We start from the raw sequence: 13,491 nt of genomic DNA on the forward strand, positions 1-13,491 counted from the left end.
ACAATGTTTTGACAGCTTTTTGCCTGTATGTTGACAATGTATGTGCAGGCAGTTTTACTTGTAGTTGCCATGTGAAAAGCAAACCCTAGGAGTTATCTGCCTGAACTGACAGCAAGAAAGTCTTCTCACTTCTCTGCAGTTTAGGTATATTGTTTATATATATATATATATATATATATATATATATATATATATATATATAACTCAACTTGCCATCAGTACTAACTGACAGACTTTGCCAGAATGGACCACTCTCATCTTTTCACCAATACCTATTGGAGAAATCCTAGGAAGAGCTTCCTTATACCATAGATATCCTGACCAGGAATGCAGTTAAAAATTTTCACTCAAGCATTGTGGAGATGGTACCTACAGGAGGTTTTCCTTATTCTGATTTGTACTGAGTTTGGCTGGGAGAGAGTTAAATTTATTCATAGAAGATTGTGGAGGGCTATGTTTTGGATTTGTGATGAAAACAGTGTTGATAGCACTGGGATGTTTTGGTTGCTGTTGAGTGATTACACAGAGTCAAGGTCTTTTCTGCTTCTCAAACTGCTCCACCAGTGAGTGCATGTGCAAGAAGCTGAGAGGGAACACAGCTGGACAACCCCAACTGACCAAGGGGATATTCCAGACCATGTGGTGTCACCCTCGGCAATAAAAGCTGGGGGATGGAGGTTTTGTGGGGGTTGCCATTACTAAGGAACTGGCTGGGCATCAGTAGGTTGGTAGCGAGCAATTATTTTTCTTTTGTATCACATGTGTTTTTTGGTTGTCAATTTTTCTCCTCCATTTTTTCAAATAATTAAACTGCCTTTACCTCAACACACGTGTTTTCTCGCTTTTACCCTTCTGATTCTCCCCTCCATCCTGCTGTGGGAGTGTGAGTGAATGGCTGTATGGTACTTAGCTGCTTAGCATGGTTAAACCATAAAAAGAATTGTGCCATATGAGCCCATTTGCCTCTCTTCTGAATCCCTGGAAGTCATAGTTCATAATGTGGTGTGGGTAATTGCCATGAATGTGCATCTGCAGTGCTTAATTGGCCTCGTTTCTGCTCTGCTTCAGTCTTAACCAGTTTTCTTCTGATAGCAGAGGACAAAAAAAATAAAATGGATGAAATTCATCTGACTCAGTATAAACATCTACAATAAAAATAATCACTTCTGGCTGCCTTTGTAGTCGATGGAGAGAAACAAACATTTGTAGAGTATGATTCATCTCATTCTGAGGTAGATGTCTGTGCTGGTTTTGGGTGGGGTAGAGTTAATTTTCTTCACAGTGGCTATTGTGGGACTGTGTTTTGGATTTGTGCTGAACACAGGATAGATAATATAGAGAAGGTTTTGTTATTGCTGAGCAGTGCTTACACAGAGCCAAGGCCTTTTCTGCTTTCTGTACTGACATGCTGGCAAGGAAGTTGTGTGGGAAGCTGGGAGGAGACAGCCAGGACAGCCAGGACAGGTGACCCCACCTGACCAAAGGGATATTCCATGCCATATATCATCATGCTGAGTATATAAAGTGGGGAGAAGAAGGAGAAAGGGGGATGTTTGGAGTGATGGTGTTTGTCTTCCCAAGTAACCGTCACACGTGATGGGGCCCTGCTCTCCTGGAGGTGGCTGAACACCTGGCTGCCCATGGGAAGCAGGAGTTAATTCCTTATTTTGCTTTGCTTGTGTGCATGGCTTTTGCTTTCCCTACAAAGCTGTCTTTATCTCAATTTGTGATTTTTCTATCTTTTTCCCTTCAAATTCTCTTCTCGATCTTGCTGTTAGGGGAGGGAGCGAGCAGCTGCCTGGGGCTTGGATGCTGGCTGGAGTTTAACCACAATAGTGTCTAAACTAGTTTGCATGAATCATGTCCTGAAAACGTCCGATTCTCAGCATAATGAGAGCCTTTGGTGACAACTTCAGGTGTAGGTTTCTTCACTTTAGAAACCCTTATCCAAAGGGAGATGAAGTGAATCTTACCTAAAAAGATCTTAAGAGGAGATAAACTACCACACAAGGCCAGACCATCTGGCTTAATACCACCAAAGAGTGATGCCTGAGACAAGTTACTTAAAGAATAACGCAAGACCAAGCAAGTATTATCTTACCTTGTTATATTCTCCCAGCTTCTGGTAGGCAACAAATTACAGTCTCCACGTGCCAGAGGTTTCCCCCTGAAACCTGATGTCTTCTATGCGTTTGTCTAGGCTAGTGAATTAATGTACCCCGCTAGCTCTGCCCATCCAACTGTTCTCTGATGCTTCAGGATTCTTGTCCAGGATTAGAAGTGTCCTACTACTCCTAATCTGTCCACATATGAAATCTGTTTCAATCTAATCACTCTGATTCTTTTGTCTGTATTTTCTCTATTTCTATTATATCCTCTGAAAAACTGAACTGCATGTTGTATTCAACACATATGTACTGCATGGATCATATTGATGTATTTTGTTCTGTTTCCTGCCTAATATTTCCTGACATTCTACCTGTCTTACTGGTCTCTACTTAGCATTACCCTATTTTTGTAGGTAATTATTCACCATTACTCCAGAACTAGTTTCCTTAATCCTGGAAATTAATAAATAAACAAATATACCATAGGGTATTTTTTTGCCTGTGTGCATTACTTTACACTTGTCAAGTAAACTTCAAATTCTATTTTCTCCCTTAACCCTAGAAGATTCTTCTGTAATTCTTTGCATTTATCCTGACAATGGCTACTCTGGTTTATTTTATATGATCTGCAAGTAGTGATAGTATTGCTGCCTTCTTGTTCGTTCAGTTCCTGTGTAAATGCAGATTTACACAGAGCAGATTTCAGAACAGTTTAATATAGGATGACAGAGATATACTTCTATGAAGAGTGACCTCTTAGCCTCAATCTTTGCTTTGTATATTTTAAGCAGTTATTTATCCTGTAATAGCTGAGGTTTTTTAGAATTTCTTTGATAGAGGATCTCACCATAATCTGCTAAATTTTATAGTGAGTATTTACTGTTATGGATTGAAAGGGGATTTCACCACAGAGAGATAAAATGAGTTGTAAAGTACACCTTGTATTATCAGAGAACTAGGGTATTAGGTAGTGGAGGAAAAGCACAGAAGATCATCTTATAGTAAATAAGACAGTAATTGTGTGGAAAGCAGAAAGAATGGAAAAAAATAGGATAATTGCTTTCGTTAAAATAAATTAATTTAAATATGTTACGATTCTAGTACTTGGAAAGAGCAAGGTTTGTAGGAGGATTCTTCCCTCTCCCTGTTTCAAACCTGCTGCTTTAGAGTCTGCCTGCTTTTAATGTGGAGCTGTAACTCACCATGCAAAGTATAAATATGGATTCCTTCAGAGGTTTGATGACATTTTGTTGGAAGACACAAACATGTTTCTTGCAGATTTGTGATCTGCAAGAATTTTGTATGAGCCAATACACTGGGGACCGTGCCATAGATCACAGTTCAAAATTGCCAGTTCACTCTATTTATTTACCTGGGTTAATAGAAACAAAATAATATTGAATTGCAATTAAACTGAACTTGGAAAAGGATTTATGAAACCTTGTCAACTGTGTTATCCAACACAATACCATTTGTGAGAGAACAAAGATTGTTCATTTAGAATATGTTGAAACCACAAGTGAAATCACCTTACAAATATTTTTTCTCCTTGAACGAATAACATCTGAGAGAGGGGAAAGCAATGCCTAACCCACTATTAAACATTACCAGGTTACCATTATAGTTAATTAGCAAGGCATTACCCATGATCCTCCAAAGACAATCACTTTCTGGCTGTCACCCAGGCCTGCTGCAGTATATGGTCATTGACTCCAGAAGGCTGACAAAAGTTGTTTTCCTGCAAGAAACATATTGTGAAAGAAGCATGGTGAAGGTGAAATATGTGTTGTTACTTCATCTTTAGAAGACCAATTTGATCACGTTAACTGGCAGCACTTTTGATGTTCATTTCAATGCCAGGGAAATTTCTGCATCAATTTGAAAAACATAACTCTGTATACTAATTGCTTTTTCTGTTTGGCAGATACCTAACTTTAACTAGCAACTTATTTTAAACCTGTGCCGTTGTTGAGAACTCACCAATAGAACATTAGAATCAGGTGACAGCTTGAAAAATTGCAAGGTTTTTTCACCCTATGAAGAGAAAATCTTTATTAAAGATCTAGATGATGAGGAAGAGTGTACCCTCACTAAGTTTGATGACATAAAACTATGATTAATGGTTGATACACCAGAAAGTCTTATTGGACTTCTCTACAAGGATGGCCTCACAGTAACGCTGAACATGTTTGTGTGGGAGATGTGTGTGTGCTCTTTGGACTGTGCCAATACAGCCTACCTCCTGACCTGGAAGATGCCAGCATTACTGTGGCAGCAGCCCATTCAACTGCTGAAATGAATAAAATACCATGCTTTAATCCATAATGACATATCCTGATTACTAAAATGGAGACTCAGAGGCCATCAAAGTGGTAGCTCCCACATAGCTGATTGGCATGTGGATGGACCATACGGTGAACGTCACTGAGCTGTCAGACCTTTATCACGCACAGCTTGAGACCAGCTCAGCAAGTATCAACACTGACCACTGGAGACAATAAAGGAACATAAAAAGAGATTGCTAAAGTTATATTCCTTACAGGATTTCTATCTCATGATGATAACCTATTTCTGATGTACATCCTGGTATTCAAGTCCCCACATTTCCAAGGTGAATTTTCAATAACCTTTGAAAAAAATTCTTGCTTTTCCATTTCTTTCATGCTTTTGACATATACTTGTATTTTGATGTTATTCTAGCTGGTGATGCCAGAAGAAGTGAAGATCAGAAAAAAACCCACATGTCATTGCTCAGCAATCTCATTGCTCAACCTGGCTACATTCTCCATAACCCGCATTCAGTACTTTGCTCGTTGAAACACCAATGTGCAGATTGCATGGCCCAGAACACACTTCATTATAAATGTGTTGGTACCGGGGGGGGGATATTGGAAAGGAAGACCTCATGTGGCAGGCATTGCACGGGGCATAGTGGCTTAACATTTCCCATTTTTGGAGCAAAATTTATTAAAAAGAGAGTATACATATATATGTCCACGGGCTTATTCACCAAGGCTTCATGGCTTTACTGGAACGAGGGACTCATCTTTGAGTTTTGTTGTTGAGCTGCTGATGCCATTTTGCACTCCACATTGATACATGGGTCAGGGATGGTAAGGGACAGAAATGGAGTATGTGAGAGAAGACTACCCCAGTAAACAAAGCTCATCTGGGGTTCAGAACTTAGCCACCTACTCACCAAAGCATGCTGAGAGACTTCATCTACAGAGCAGGACCCACTCAAAATGTACTAACAAAGGCATTCCTCACAAAATTTGTTTGTGGGTGCCACCTTCATTATAAAGCTAGAGCATAAAGACACCCTCCCCATCCTCCTCTATATAATAATGTATTGGTGTGAGCCTTCACCATGAAGGTGTAGGAAATCCAGATTCAGGCCCTCTTAAGGACATGAAGATTCGTATCTGCCCTTGAGTGCCTTAAACCTTGGCTGTGGGGAAGCAGAGGGAGGTGAACTTAGTCCATTTTGTCAAAGTAAATGCAAAAAAGAGATCCAAGCTTCATTGGCCGGAGAAAAAGAGGGAGATCTGGGCAATTTCCTGAAGGAGGGGAGTCCTGGACTCTTAACCTGTACTTTCAGAGAACTATTCCTGTATATTATATCAAGAAGTCACTGGATAAAATGAACTGAATTGAAAAAAAACCCAATACAAACCCTTTTCAGGGGCCTAAGTATTTTTGGATCCAACCATAGGTCCTTTCATTGCTAACTTTTATGGTGCTATATCACTTTGATAACCCTGTTGTGAATTCCCTTCATTTTACTGTAGCAATCATGGTGGCCTGTTACTGTAACTTTTATTCTGAGAATAATGATTTGACTGTAAGCTCTATATGTACATGCAGAATATGCAGCGCACATTTTAGCCTCACTTCCCAGAGCAGAGGTATTATATTTTGGCTTGCTTAGTAATTTCACTAACAATTGGGAGAAGAATAATGGAATCCTGGAGTGCTGGCTCATGAGATACAGCTGTATGACATAAGTAAAGCCTCCTTTGGAGATATCATTTGGGGGCAATTTCTTGATTTTGTTGTTAGGCAAAACTCTCATTGACATCAGTGGGAATTTTTCTTCCATAAAAAACAGAGGATCAGGTTTCGGCCCTTGTTGTTTTGTCAGCTTGGACTACTTCAGATAGTGCCATTGTTCTAAACACCCACTGGTGGGCAGAAGGCCTCTGTAATGTACTGAAGACACCCTCAGATTGACATAAAAAGGTAAAAGTAAGGAAAAATAATTCATCAGTCAGCCTTGTTTTCAGTATTCCCTAATGCATCTTATGTGACTTGTTGGACCCCCTCATATGCATGAGTATATCAGGTATTTTGAATTTAATCTTTCAAAAATGCCTTTTAAATCAGACATCTGGTAATAGCTTGTAAATAGAAATGCTAATAAAAATGCATTTTATTCAAGGATATTCACAAATGTGAACCACTTACTCCACCCCAAGCATAGGAAAAGTAAATGTTATGCATTTTCACAAAATTTTTAGCCAAAGTCTTTTAAGCATATAACTTTACAGCTTTCATAAAAAGGGCATACAAATGAAAAACGTATTTTGCAATGAATCTGCCACTGATATGAGTGTTCAATTAAGTGGGCCATGCAAGAAAAGAAGAAAGATTTGCTACTGGGGTATTGCCAATGATATCCTTTGACACTTCTATGGTCTCATGTGTTCCTGATCAAGCAGCAAGGAGCACTGGAAAATCCCAAACCAATTAGCTTGAAACTGGAGCAGTCTGTATTCATCTGATGTGCAGTCAGAAAAGTCTGACTTGAAATGACTGGCACTGAACTATGACCTTTCTATTAACTTCTCTTAAACCATTTTTGCCCTTTTGTTGACACAGAACTTCACCAACTCTATTTATACTTTGAAAAATTGCATGTTTCTGCTTAGACAACAGATTCAAACTGTGTTTTTACTAATGGCAACAATTTGTAATTATTTCCTACCAATTGTATCCCATTTCATTTTAAATCTTCTCTTCTGGACGCATAGAAGATTCGTACTTCTGTAAAATCTGGCTACCAAATTTGGTAATTTATCATTGACATTACCCAGTGAAATATGTAACTGGTTTTAGTCCAGTTCCTACACCTGTGTATTTTGTTCCCATCATGTAAATTTCAGTTTTCCTGGTGTAGTTTGGTACAGTTCCCAGTGTAAGATCCAGGTTGCCATGCTGTCCTGCAGGTGCAGAGACACAAGTGTCAACTCTACTTTCTTGTCCTTTGTCTTCAACTCCAACCCTCCCTCCCTTCCTTCTGTGCACTTGGTTTGAGGATGGAGGACTACAAAATGGAGGACTGTTGGATGGAGGACTGTTAGTTAATTCGTCTGGGCCACTGTTTAAATCCTTAGTAGCTGGCGAATGCTGAGATTGTTATGAGTTATAAAGTTGCCTTCCACTCTTGTGGTGCAGGTTCCTAGAAGGAGTAAGGGAGGGAAGTTCCAGGAAAGAATAGAAAAACTGTCTTCTGGTGGCAGAAAGCCTGCCTACAATCCAACCCAGGAACCAATGCTGAGTTCCCATGGTCTTTCTACCTGTGATCTTTTAATTTTGATGCAACTCCCTGAACACCAGTTAGTGAGAGAGCCATTGGTTTCGAGAGACAACCCCTCTGCTGTCCCCTCACTGAACCAGCAAATGCTCATTCTGACTGAATAAAGAAAAGGAAACCGTATGAAAAGGGTACATAAATGTTTCCATTCTCTACTCTCTTACATGCTTATACGCATAGAAAGATGTATTTGAGCATAGTAGAAGTTCTTAACAAAGTGCAAAACCCAGAATGTCCCAGACACCATTTTTCCTTGTGAAGCTAAAAAGTGGAAGTGCAACATAAGTATATTTGCATTTTTGCCACCCACTGGCTTACCTTCCATAAAGCTGAAGTCTTCCTTCTCCAGTGCTATAAATCCGGCACCACTCATAATTATGGAATTCCCTTAAAGAAAAATAAGAAAGGGAGAAAAAGAATTATTTATTGTAGCCAAGGAATGCACAAACTACTGGAAAAAGAATTTTGTAACTGCTTAACACAATGTAACAAAGAGGTCTTTAGGATAAAAAAATTAATCAGCGTCTTAATTGCTATTTTATGTAATTGCATTCTCATTTGTATAGATACCATTAAGTTTTAAGTATAAAACTACTATCAGATTTACTTTTCATTTGCAAGAAATCCTATTTCCATCAGTTCAAGATTAATCTGCTATAATTAATTTGTTTCCTTGCATAAGGAAAGATATGGAGCTCACTGGTCAAACAAATGACATATAGAGGACCTGCCGTTATGCTTCCAAACACGTCCAATTCAGATATATCTTGGTCTTTGCTGATGGAGAATGCAGTTCAAGATTTGTCTTTCTTCGTGGCAACTCACTTAAGTTCCATCTTTGCCTGCATTGACCACTGCAGCCTGAGCAGGCACATGGACTCCCTGCCGTGCATATGGACAATTGATCCCTACAGCAGAGAAAATGGGCCAGATCTCAATCTCGGTGAAAAATGCCATGGCAGACCTTGTGATTGCTAGAAATGTTTCCTTCTCAGAAAGGACAACCTTGTCCATGCTGCTCCTGGGAAAAGAGGGCTTCTTCCTCCTGTGCTAACCCCTTAGCATTATTAGAATGAGTATTAATTGTCTCATGTCAAAACTGGGAAATATTCTAACAATTATATTTAACAGATCATCCTGGGAAATTGTTCAAACTGATGTCCTGACTGTAACTTTTTTACTAGCATAATCATAGTACCAAATATCTCAAATCCACCCTGTTAAACTTGGAACATTAAGGAGTAAGCTTGAATTAGTTCACAGGGGAAGTACAAATTCTAGTGTGATACTAGTTCTCATTGGTCTTTCTGACAAATTGAAGACTCACTGAGTACCACTATTGCCATTTAGTGGTAATTTGGGAACAGAGAAAAAATGCTGAAGACATGTAAACACACCATTAAGAAATAAACTCAAACCTTTGACAATGTTGAATAAACACATCAATGTAACTTTAAAAACAAATGATGGACATCTCTCTAGACTGCTGAAATAACATTATCCGTTTTCTTCCATAACTTTATTCCCTCGTCTAACCAGGAATAATTCAGTGCAGCTGAAATTCGGGAGCTGAATTGAAAGGCAACTGGGACTAATCCCAGTAAAGTTACTTGCCTCATGCCAGCCAATGACTTCAGTACGAGTCATTTTATTTGTATCATGAGTGTCCAAAACACCTTCTATTCAATTCACCTCTTGGAAAAATGAAGGCTTTTTATAGAGATAAGATTTTCTTCTTTCTTTTTTTGTTACAGTGTGTATATGTTTTTCTATGAGATGTAGAGAGGACTATAAAGAATGGAATCATCAAACTCCAGGCAAAATTAACAGTGGTGTTCAGAACGAAGCAAGATGACTGGAAAAAGTGCAACCCTTTTTATTTTCAGTTCAAGCGGGAAAATGAATAGATGTCATTAAAATCTAAAAGAAAAACAAGTTAAGTTTTGCATATTGCTACATGGACACCTTCAGAAATCAAAGCTTGGCATTCTCACATTTGTTGAAAGAAAGGGAAAATACAAATCTGTACTTGCAATTGTATTTTTTTTCTTAATTACTTCAGACCTTTCATCTGTTGTATCATGATCTTCTTTACAGAAAAAAACAACAATCCAATAATATAATTTGTGTAATTTCATGGTTTTAACGTCCTTTCTTGTGAAATGGTCAAAAAGAGCATTTTTATTCTATTTTGATTACAGAGCACTTTGGCAAAAACTTAGTTTTGGAATAATTTCCTTGACATTTTACTTACCAGTGTAAAGAAGAATGAAGAGAGAGAAAGAGGAATTTCTGCCTGGAAACCTTCTATTTGGTGCTACCATTGTTCTGTGACAATCAGCAGCTATTCAAAACCTTCCTCAGTTACAATAGTGAATTGTATTTGCATGTTAATATATATTATTTATTTTATTTTTTTGTTTTGTTTATTACAGTGTGGTTTGTTTACATGTAACTTTAAGGTAACAGTTCACAGTCATTTTAAGAAATGTTGTTTGATGCATAATCTAAAACTGTTCCTAACCTGCACGAGATGTAGGCTTTAGGAACTGAACAGACATTCAGGAGCTCACCTATTCTGAAGAAGATCTTTGCAGTATCAGGATCAAAGCAAAAGCATTTCTGGAATTCCTTCTCATCATAAGATAGTGTATGAGGGTATTATCACCAGGGAAAAAAGCATGTACGGTACACTGACATGCAACATTTCTGAAGAGTATGTCTGTATCACATTCAGTTCCACATCAGCACAGTATAATTTGTGTGGTATATAGGCTTGAGTACGCCTCTGCACAGTTAAAAGAGATTTATACATCAGTGTTTTCCTTATGTGTCAGGAGAGCTGTTGAAAAAAAGTATTTTGAAAAAATATCAGAAAGTGGGAAAAAAGTGGAAATGTGGTTGCATGTGGGGATAGAAACCCCTAGTAAACACTGTACTCTGAAACTGAAAGGCTGTGGAGCTGTCATTAAGCCCATTAAAGTTTATAGGAGCAGTTCTGACCATGAGAATTAGTGCAATTCGCATACAGACTTGGGCTCTGTGAACAAGTTTGCATAAAACAAGAGCAAACCTGAAACCTTGCAAAAAAAATTTGAACTGAACCAAGCCTTTTCCTGAGGGTTGGAAAAAATTTGATTAATTGTTTAATTTTCACATTCCTCATCTTTTCCATTTTCAGCTGGGAGAAAGAGTGGACAAGAGAGTATTTTGTGGTATTTTTACTGGCCTGACTGAAGCTGAAGAGGTATTAGAGGTAATCTCATGAGAAAGTTTGACCTTGCAAGATTTCCGATTGATTTCCAGAGCCAAAATACTCAGATACATTTGGATAGACTTCGAACAAATGTCCAAACTTCAGCATGCCTGTGTGAAATGAAGATCCAAATGTTTTGATATACCCTCCTTCCTCTCCTTGACAAGCAAACATGTACATTGTATGCACATTTGCATGTGTTATTTGTGACACTTGGAAAAATACATGTACATTCAAGTTCTTGTCAGAGGGATTTTAGGGTTGAAGTGCTAATTCATAACTAAAAATAAAAATTGATATAAAACATAAGTGCTAAATACTCCAGAAAGTACATTATGAAAAATAGTTGAGCTATATGTGTCTTCAGTCTCATTAGGTAGTGAGAAAGAGATGGTATGGAAAAAATTAACTTGTCAACATAGCCATATATAATTTTCAAAAAGCTCAATGTGAACACAAGGTGTTGCATTGACCATTGAAATAAATCAGAAAGCTGTGAATTGTTTCAGAGATTTATTAATTTTATTACCGATCATAACACAATGTGTTTGTTCTAAAGTAATCCTATAAAAAAGGAAAAACATGATGTATTTATGCAGCTCTTGGACAGAGACACAGATCTTTTGAAACCGGTGAGTTATGAACTGCATGTAAATGTCTCATTTACTATGCAAAGCTTTAAAGAAGTTTCTATAGAGAAGAGCAGTATCAGCAGAGTATGTTAAATGTTAGAGGTTCCAATGGAGATTTTTTTGACCTCGGAGTAGCTAAGATTTCTCTACGACTTTAATCATCACTGAAACCTGAAACAGGAGAGTAATACACTGACCAAGAAGATGATTTAGCATGGGAAAATAATTAGTGCTTTCCAGTTTTGGACACAGACAGCACCTGCAATAGCTACCTGCAAAACTTGTATGAAGACAGCAGGAGCCTGAAGAAAACTACTATCTGAATATTTGCCAGCATTTCAATATTTAAACATGTTGATCAGAAAAACTCATTAGAGTTAAGCACAAGCTAACATCTCCTGAGGCAGTTCACATGCTGAAATTTACTGCTTAAGTGCAGCCCTGGGGCAGGTCTGCATAGATATGGAAGCCAGTAGCAGAGGAGTACTGGGAAACAGGAGCAAACAAATTGACGTATAATTCTGGATAGGGAGCAAAAAAGGCAAATAGACACAACGTAGTGGAAGGGAAGTCACGATGATTAAATTCACTGTTTTATGATGAATCCCTTTGTCTAAGGCAGATTTTCCTCCTCAGGACATGCTGCTGAAAAACCTTTGCTGGGCTGAAGAACCTTGGTTGGGTTGTCCAAAGAACACAAGGCACATGAGAGGTCTTTTTGCCATAACAACATAACACAGTTTATACACTTATTTGAACAATACTTGTAATAGAGAAATTTCAAAGGTTTTGATTTTTGGGGACTTAGTTCATCCAAAATAGAACCAGAGTAAGCTTGTGTGTTCTCCCTCTGAGCAGTCAAGGTACAAGGCCCAGTGAAATGGAAAGTGAAGTAAGTTAATTAAACATAGTGTTTTAGATTAAAAAGTATCACTTTCTATAAGGAATGAGGAACACCACAAGGATTCCTGTCTACTTGACTTCTGGTGCATGTTCTGAAATTGGTCCATGAAATTAAACATAAATGAATGTGATTTCTTTGGGATAAAATTTAATTTTCCAGGCTGTCCGCTGGCAAAATTAACCTCTAAACTAAATCTCTGGGTGTAATTTGGACCTGATTTTTATTGGTCTTTAAGAAATAAAAGTTAGTAACATCTAAAATAGTGCAACCTAGATCTCCCTCAGAGCTGGAATAAACAGAAATTTTAATGATCTATAAAGTTTTATGAGTGACTGAACTTTAGTCAGCAGTGTTTCTGTGGGATTTCTAAAAACATCAAAAGAATAAAAAATCAAAATATAACACCATTCCACTGTGGTGGCTAAGAGTTAATAAAGTTAAAACCTCTTCCATACTCTGTCATTTAACTCCATATCGTAAGTCTTGTTACAGTAAGGTTCATTGCCAAGAATTTGTAGTAGTAGAAGCAGCAAATGAAAAATGGCCAGAAAGAGCACAGTTTTGTTAGGCAGTACAGTCCAGGTACAAGATTTTGGCTTCTGTGAAAGAAGGGGAGGTTGCCAAAACTACTTGAGTATAACAGCTTCCTGATATTCTGCAATTATATAACAATGAGTCTAGTCATTAATATCCATTAGTTGTCTCAAAGTCCTGAGCAATCCAGTGCTATAACCCCTCCTGAAGTGCATCAAGCCAACAGCCTAAAGAGGTTCCCAAGACCTAAGCAAGCAGAATAATAATGATAGCTTTGTTCAGTAAAATAATCATTGCAATGCTAGAGTCTATGACCAGGTCATTATCTTAAAGGCAGGCTCTGATTGCGGCCGCTGAACAACCAGGATGGAAAAGCTCATATGCAGAGGGCATGAAGCAGTTCTTTCACAGCACATAACTAGACCATGGGAGGAAGACCTTAGAAGTGACAATCTGAGTTG

At 38.1% G+C, this 13,491-nt stretch overlaps 1 long non-coding RNA gene across 2 annotated transcripts in view; it reads left to right on the top strand.

The window, feature by feature from the left end:
• The window catches only part of LOC113988402, a 33,090-nt gene extending 21,821 nt beyond the window's left edge, over positions 1-11,269 (top strand). The window contains exon 5 of one of the 2 annotated variants that reach the window (XR_003540889.2): positions 8,387-11,269. This is a non-coding gene — a long non-coding RNA (uncharacterized LOC113988402). The remainder of the gene's footprint in view (positions 1-8,386) is intronic. The other variant, XR_005567270.1, reaches the window with a different exon arrangement.
• The last annotated feature ends 2,222 nt before the right edge of the window (positions 11,270-13,491 follow it).

Source organism: Pipra filicauda, unplaced genomic scaffold, assembly GCF_003945595.2.
Source record: "Pipra filicauda isolate LSUMZ 115617 unplaced genomic scaffold, ASM394559v2 scaffold93_size3172892_pilon, whole genome shotgun sequence".
NCBI classification, from domain to species: domain Eukaryota; kingdom Metazoa; phylum Chordata; class Aves; order Passeriformes; family Pipridae; genus Pipra; species Pipra filicauda.